The sequence below is a fragment of the Oreochromis aureus genome, linkage group 4 (genome assembly GCF_013358895.1).
Source record: "Oreochromis aureus strain Israel breed Guangdong linkage group 4, ZZ_aureus, whole genome shotgun sequence".
NCBI lineage: Eukaryota > Metazoa > Chordata > Actinopteri > Cichliformes > Cichlidae > Oreochromis > Oreochromis aureus.
In genome coordinates this window covers 5852479-5859050 of record NC_052945.1, presented here as the reverse complement: position 1 = coordinate 5859050, position 6572 = coordinate 5852479, and the positions used below count along the sequence as shown (strand labels likewise).

Sequence of the window (6572 nt, the reverse complement as noted above, 5' to 3'; positions counted from 1 at the left end):
TGACAGTGGCCTAGAAAGCCTCCTGCAATATCAGGACCATTTCACTGTCTCGGTTTACAGGTGTGTCCATGTTTTATTTGGTTGACATCAGGCGATGAATAAATGAATAATAAATAAAGAAATTAAATTTACTGAGATATAGAATAAGGACGGCCTTTCACTTCAGTTCTTCGTAGGTTATAGCTTCACTCTTCTCTATAGTTGGCTGATCGACCGGCAACAGCACAACCAAGAGTGACCCACAGACTAGTTGAATCATGCTTTTGACACTGCCCCCTTCTGACAGCAAACACTCTTTGCAAGTAGACGGGCCATCCATGATTGCCTGCAGACTGTCTTCACACTACCCTGCTTAAGCATAAAACAAGCATCCAGACTCCTCGGAGAGTCTGGGAATAAAGCTGAGCTGAAGCAGCTCTGTGAAGAGAAAGAGTGACTTAAAAAGGTCTCATTTTCAGCTATAAGCAAGGTAGAAATATTCACCAGTTTTTCCACCAGAACCTGAGTTGTTTATCTATGTCTCCAGATAGGTGAAAAACTAGTGAGTGTGTGTTTTCCAGCACATTTGCACATTTTATGATCAATTAAAGCTGAAAACCAAGTCTTTCCACAAGCTTTTTTCCCCCACTGTGTAATAATCTGTGTTTATTGTGTATCACGCATTGTATCTCCATGTTTAGGTGAGTTTTTGTGAACCCAGCTTCCCCCTCCTGTCCTCTGAATCACTGTGAGTGTGCAGACACACTGGGCCTGTTGTCCACTGTCATGGCTCCCAGGGGACGTGCTGATCCTTCTTGTTGTTGTCCTCATGATGAGTTGCACCCCTGATCGTCGCTCAGGGCATTCCTATCAGCATTCCTCTAACCCGCTGACCTGTCATGACCCCACAGGGCCCCTCCCTGCCTGATGACCATGCATCTGCCACATGTCAGTCACTGCTGTCACATCAGCCAAATATAGATGTCTGAACAAACCTTCCAAATTATGCAGTCTGTGTTTATCATGAAGCAATTTTTGTGACTCATCAGATTTATATTTGCATTTGTCTCTCTATGTCCTGTCGAATTCACTTAGGATTTCAGGTGAGGTTATTATCCTCTCTCCACCATTTTCAGGCAGTATAAACATCAAAATGCATTTCTGCTGCAGGGTAAGCACAAATTCTTGCGTTCTTTGTTTTTGTTTTTATTATTATATTAGCAGCTAACTGAAATGATGCTGACTAAAATTTGACTGTAGCTATTAAGCAGTTAGCAAAGAGAAGTGGTAAAATAATTATAGCTGATGTTTGTACTAATATAAGAGCATCATAGTAAATTTTAGATTGTTTAATAAACATTCCTTTAGTTAAATTGTTAAGGGAATTATTATTACAGCAAAATATTTTAACAATTCAAGTCAAATGTACGTTTTGAAAAAATATCTAGAAACTATAGAAGTAAGCGTTTTACATAGGTGTTTACATTAAAAATATTTTTACCTTTTAAATATGATAATGTGCAGCTGTTTTCAGCATGGACGTGGAGGTGAGTTTATTTATGAGGTTTTGTTTGTTTTTTATTGTTATGCTTTAATATATTTTCTGGTGTCTGTGGACAGATGTTCATTCCATTCTGTTCCATTCAAACCTCTCCACCACCATGAGAAAGACCAAAGAGCTGTCGAAGGATGTCAGGAGCAAGACTGTAGACCTGCACAATGCTGGAATGAGCTATAAGACCATCAGGACGAAGTTTGGTGAGAAGATGACAGCTGTGGTGCAGTTATGCAGAAGTTATTGAAGACATTTAAAATGACATTCAGTCGCCCTTACCTCATGGGGATCATCATGAGCAAGGTGGGGGATCAGCTCAAAACTACAGGGGCTGAGCAGTAACGCGTTACAAGTAACACGTTACTGTAATCCGATTACTTTTTTTCAAGTAACGAGTAAAGTAAGGGATTACTATTGCAAAAACGGTAATTAGATTACTGTTACTTTCCCGTAAGCACGCTGCGTTACTGCGTTACTAAAACCGTGATTTTTTGCGAGAGTGTCTCATGACAATGACGTAAGCGAGTGCGACGTTCGTGACAACATCTGTGTGCAGATCAACAATGGATAATATATTGAGTGGGGGAGAGAGTATGAGCGTGCAGCGTTTAAAGCGTGGAAGTACTGACCTTACTTTGAGTTTGATTCCGTACAAAGTGACAAAAGCGTTAGTGTCCGCTGTTCACTGCGTGGGAAGAAAACTTCTTTTTACAGCGAAAAAAAACCCCCCTAAACTTCCGAGCAAGCACCGTCAAACTCGCGGATTCTTCCACTGACCGCTGCGGCACACCTGCGCCAACAGGACCGCTGAGTCTTTGATTTTATTTATTTATTTATTTTCTGCTGTGTTTCACTTGCATTTATTTGAAAGACTGAGTGTAAACACAAAAAAATATTTTATTTTATGTGCTGGAATGTGCAGAAAATAGGTTTAAATATTAAACAAATTTCCTCCAGTCAGAGAATGTTGCATATAATTTAATTTTTGCTTGATGCATAAAGTTAAAAGATTAAAACTAATAAAAGAAGTTTTAAAAAGAGACTTTTCCATTTGATTACATTTTGTATGATGGATTATGCAGAAAAAGTAGAATTGGGCTGAAAGATCTATCGCTTTATCACCTATTCAGGTTGTAAATCGTGTTTTTAAAAAGTAACTAAGTATTTAATTACTTTTGAAAATAAGTAATCAGTAAAGTAACAGGATTATAAAAACATGTTTTTGTGCTAAGGGTACAGGACGACTTCACTGCATCGAGGCGCCAATCAAGTGGACCATGTACCATAATTTTTTGGAAGAGAACCTCCTTTCCTCTGCCAGAACACTGAAGATGGATTGAGAACGAGCCTTCCAGCATGGCAATAACCCAAAACATACCGATAAGGCAACAAAGGAGTGACTAAAGGAGAAACACATTAAGGTCATGGAGTGGCTGAGCCAGTCTCCAGACCTCAGTCCTTTAGAAAATCTGTGGAAGACGCTGAAGCTTCGAGCAGCCAAAAAACCTAAAGGAAAACAAGTGCCTAAATGCTTCCTGAGACGTGCAAACCTGGCGACCGAGTACAAGAAACGTCTTACCACTGTGCTCGCCAAAAGGGTTGCAAATCAATTTATAACTTTTATGTAGTGTGGGGGTTTTCTAGATTAAAATGAAACTAACAGAAAAATTAAAGACTGTTCATTTTTGCACAGGATCAAATAATTATTTCCTCCACGGTATTATTTATCCCTTTACACTTATTTGACAGCTCCAGTTATTCTACTTTTCTACTCTAAATTTCAGATTTTTTTCCATACAAAACAAGAGAAATTAAAATAAACAGTACATTTGCTAATTAGAATATAAAAGCAGAGGTGAATCGATTAAACTGTCCAGTGGTCAACTGATAAAATATATTTGGCAAATACATAGAGTAATTTTATGTCCATTTTAATTGGTTGTTATTAATTTGGGGGAGGGATTATATCTTATTATATGCTCCTATAAAAAAAATAATTTCCTGCAGGGCTTTTATTTGTAGTGCAGTAAAGGATCTGAACACATCCTCCACCACGGCCTTTAATCAAATTTAATATCGAGACTTACTTTTAATGAACTATGATTCCCAATAGGTGTATTGATAGTTGTAGTTATATAAAAGATTTGAGTACTTCTGCCCACATCCATCATGACTACTCTGACTTGTGCAATCCCTTAAAGCAGCGGCCCCCAACCCCCGGGCCTCGGACCGGTACCGGGCCGCGAGAGTTGAGGCTCAGGTGTGAAATGTATGGTTTTCAGGGTTTTTATCGGTTTTCAGCGATATTTTGTTATCGTTTTTATCGTTAACTCGGTTTTCCTGAGTCTTTTCACGTGTGTTATGAGTAAATCTTCTTTTTTTCGGTACCGGTACTAGTTTTATTTTGTTGTATTTATCCGCGACACCTTAAAGGCCGGTCCGTGAAAATATTGTCGGGCATAAACCGGTCCGTGGCGCAAAAAAGGTTGGGGACCGCTGCCTTAAAGAGGAGCAGACATTGTAATTCTGTAAATGGTGCCTCCTCCTCCTCCTCCAGCTGCTGTTCTGAGCTTTTTAGTAATAAACCTTTTTCATGTAGTGTTGCCAAATCACAATGCCAGCCTGCTTGTCCCTTCCTCTCTTGTCTCTTTGTATGAAAATCCCAAATGAGTCACACAGAGTTGTCATTTCAGGCAACATCTCGTGTATTTGCAGCTCATATTTAATCAACTCTGTTATTCTGTAAACTAGGAAGCTTATTATTTAGCTTTTGTCTCTCTGCCGATTTGAAATTGACAGATTACTTTTTGCAGACCTTAACTCATGAGTGTGTTTCATCATTATTCGCAAAGACTGTCAAATCTTAATGTGAATAAATAAATTAACTGAATATTTTGAAGCACTTGTAGGTGGTTTACAAACTGGTAGCATCTGATTTTGTTTCATGTTGACAAATATTTTGCAAGTATCATTTCTGATTTTTGAAGTGATGTTAACTCAGCTGAAAAGAGGGAACAAAACACATTATATAAAAGTTTTCCATAGTTTCTGGAAGTTTTGTGGCTGTATTCTCAACCTGGCTTATATTCATTAAAATACACTCACAGTCCACTCGCATAGCAGCAGCTCAGTGCATTCAGGCATGCCAACATGGTCAAGATGACCTGCTGAGGTTCAAACTGAAAGGTGGTTTGGTTGAAGTGCCTTTGGATATGGCATGGTGTTTGGTACCAGACGAGCTGGTCTGAGTGTGTCACTCCTCTACTGGAATTTACCCACACAACCACCTCCAGGGTTTACAGAGTATGGTCTGAAAGAGAGACAATCTAGTGTAGTATACTGGATGAAAATATTTTGTTAATGGCAGAGGAGAATAGCCAGTTTGTGTCAAGCTGATGGGAAGGCAACAGTAAGTCAAATAACCGCTCTTTACAACCATGCAGCATCTCTGAACACACAAAACAGTAAATCTTGAAGCAGAAGAGCACTCTGTGTGCCACTCCTGACAGCTAACAATAAACTGAGGCTACAGTTCACACTTCCTGGTCTGAGTTTTGATGCTGTGACAGAATTTAACAACATGAAAGCATGAATCCATCCTACCTTGTTTCAACAGTTCATGCTGCTACTGTTGGTGGAGATGAAATGGTGTGGGCCCTTTAGGACCAACTCGGCATCCTTTAAAAAACATGACACTGAGTTCACTGTACTCAGATGACCTCCAAGGTCACAAGCTCTGAATCCAATAGAGCACCTCTGGCATGTGGTGGAATGGGAGATTGGGATTAACAACTGTTTTATATGATCATGTCACTATGGACCAGAATCTCAGAGGAATGTTTCCAGCAGCTGTTTGAATCTGTGTCATGGAGAATTAAGGCAATAAGGATATCCAACTACAAGTAGCAAGGCGTGTCTAGTAAAAGGTATTACCTAGTATACTATACAACCTTGGGCCATTAAGCAGTACCAACACCAAAAAACGTTAAGAAAGTAGATCTCACATAACATTTCTTTTCAGCGTTACAAAGACTTCTTCTGGCTTCTTTTCATTTTTTTCTATTATTTTCCATCATTTCTTTATTTTCCCCCCTCCGCATCTCAAAACTATTTAATTTAGATGCACTGGTGGCTCTCTGGAGAGAACATTACGTCACCCCAGCAACCCCCCACCCCCACCCCAATACCCAGGGGCTTAAAACCCGCCTCCACAGAGCTCCTATTGGTGAAGTAACTGAGAAATTTTCATAGATACATCTTCAAATTTCCCGACCAATCACATAAAAGAAGAAATGTATATTTTTTTTCTATTTAATTAGACTGAAGTAAAAAAAAAAAAAAAAAATGCACCCCCACAATAAGCCCCACCATCCTTTCTAATGTCTGACTTCGCAAAAGTTCAACTTTGTTCATTTTGAAGTTGTTCATTGCTGACTGCGACCTTTTAAAAGCCTCCAGTTTAACAGAAATGATGATGTTTGCCTAAAATCCAGACATTTAGCCTGAAACCTTATGCTACTAGTGTATTGAATTTCTCTGTTTAAGACACTAGAGGGTGCAATTGTTCCATTGTGCCTGCAAGTTTTATCTATTACACAAAGAGGACAAATTGGAAAGAATTCACCCACATCACAGCTCAGATTGGTCTGCCTTTGTTCTGCGGATAAGCACGGAGAAAAGGCGACGAGAGGCAGCTGGAAGGAGATGTGGGGATGTGAGGATGGGAGGTTTAAAAACGTGAAAGCCGGTAAGAGCGTGTTTCTTTAAGAGACAGCGTCTTCACGAGGAGAGAAAATGATTGGAGGTCGTCAAGCTTCACAGAAACAGCAGGAAGCTCGAGTATGTCTTCAATATAAACCTCTTTGAAACGTTCATTTTGTTCAGTCACTGCTCATTTTTCCCCAACAGAGCAACCTTATAATAGCATATTTATTATTTCCGAGGGGGAAAAAAAATAAATATGTTCATTCTGTCCTGAAAAATCAGTGTTTTCACATGTTTAACAGCTTGACTTGCACGAAGTTCGACTCGAATATAT

General features: G+C 39.3%; 1 protein-coding gene across 1 annotated transcript in view; it reads left to right on the top strand.

Moving 5' to 3' along the window:
- The first annotated feature begins 6188 nt into the window (after positions 1-6188).
- ppfia3 (PTPRF interacting protein alpha 3) overlaps positions 6189-6572 on the top strand; it is a 36337-nt gene continuing 35953 nt past the window's right edge. Inside the window, exon 1 of the mRNA XM_031750968.2 lies at positions 6189-6373. The gene's annotated coding sequence lies outside the window, so the exon portion shown is untranslated. The remainder of the gene's footprint in view (positions 6374-6572) is intronic.